The sequence below is a fragment of the Cucurbita pepo genome, unplaced genomic scaffold (genome assembly GCF_002806865.2).
Source record: "Cucurbita pepo subsp. pepo cultivar mu-cu-16 unplaced genomic scaffold, ASM280686v2 Cp4.1_scaffold001005, whole genome shotgun sequence".
Classification (NCBI taxonomy): domain Eukaryota; kingdom Viridiplantae; phylum Streptophyta; class Magnoliopsida; order Cucurbitales; family Cucurbitaceae; genus Cucurbita; species Cucurbita pepo.
The window spans coordinates 8,058-8,852 of NW_019647204.1; the positions used below are offsets into that span (position 1 = coordinate 8,058).

The 795-nt window shown below is 33.3% G+C and overlaps 2 non-coding genes across 2 annotated transcripts; both read left to right on the forward strand.

Moving 5' to 3' along the window:
- The first annotated feature begins 61 nt into the window (after positions 1–61).
- Positions 62–297, forward strand: TRNAA-UGC. The gene is made up of 2 exons: positions 62–98; positions 262–297. It is a non-coding gene; the product is annotated as a tRNA-Ala (tRNA).
- A 130-nt stretch (positions 298–427) lies between these two features.
- On the forward strand, positions 428–500 carry TRNAA-AGC. Its single transcript has one exon. It is a non-coding gene; the product is annotated as a tRNA-Ala (tRNA).
- The last annotated feature ends 295 nt before the right edge of the window (positions 501–795 follow it).

The window sequence follows — 795 nt, forward strand, 5'->3', positions numbered from 1 at the left end:
TTTTTTCATTTTCACTATTATTCATGATGAGACGTTTAGGGTTTTGTGACGTAAAAATTGTGGAGATGTAGCTTAGATGGTAGAGCGCTCGCTTTGCATGCGAGTTGTACGGGGATTGATAACCCGCATCTCCAAAAGAAAGTATTTAATTTGTTATTATATTTTTTCATTTTTACAATTATCCATGCCCGGCATCACCAAACCAAACTATTTATTGTTAATATTTTGATATTTTTTTTTCACTATTATCCATGCCCGGCATGCGAGAGGTACGGGGATCGATACCCTGCATCTCCAAAAATAATAAGACTATATATTATATTTCTTTTCAATTTTTCCTTATTCATGACATGTTGGGTAACAATATTTCTTCATTTTCACTATTATTGATGACGGGAAATTTAGGGTTTTCTGATGTAGTGATTGTGGGGATGTAGCTTAGATGGTAGAGCGCTCGCTTAGCATGCGAGAGGTACGGGGATCGATGCCCCACATCTCCAAAAGAGAGAAATTATTTTTTTAAGTATGAGTTAATTTAACATGTTATGTATAACGTGGGTACGAGAGAAAAAGAAAAGAAGAAAAGATACTTATATAAGGATTATTATATTATTAGATAAAAGAGAGTAATGTCCACAAGCACAGATACTTATATAAGGATTATTATATTATTAGATAAAAGAGAGTAATGTCCACAAGCACAGAGGCTTTTGAATGAAATATGATAATTGATTCTCTGTCCTCTTTGACAATTTTAGATACCTCCATATCACATTTCATTATGAGATCTACCCA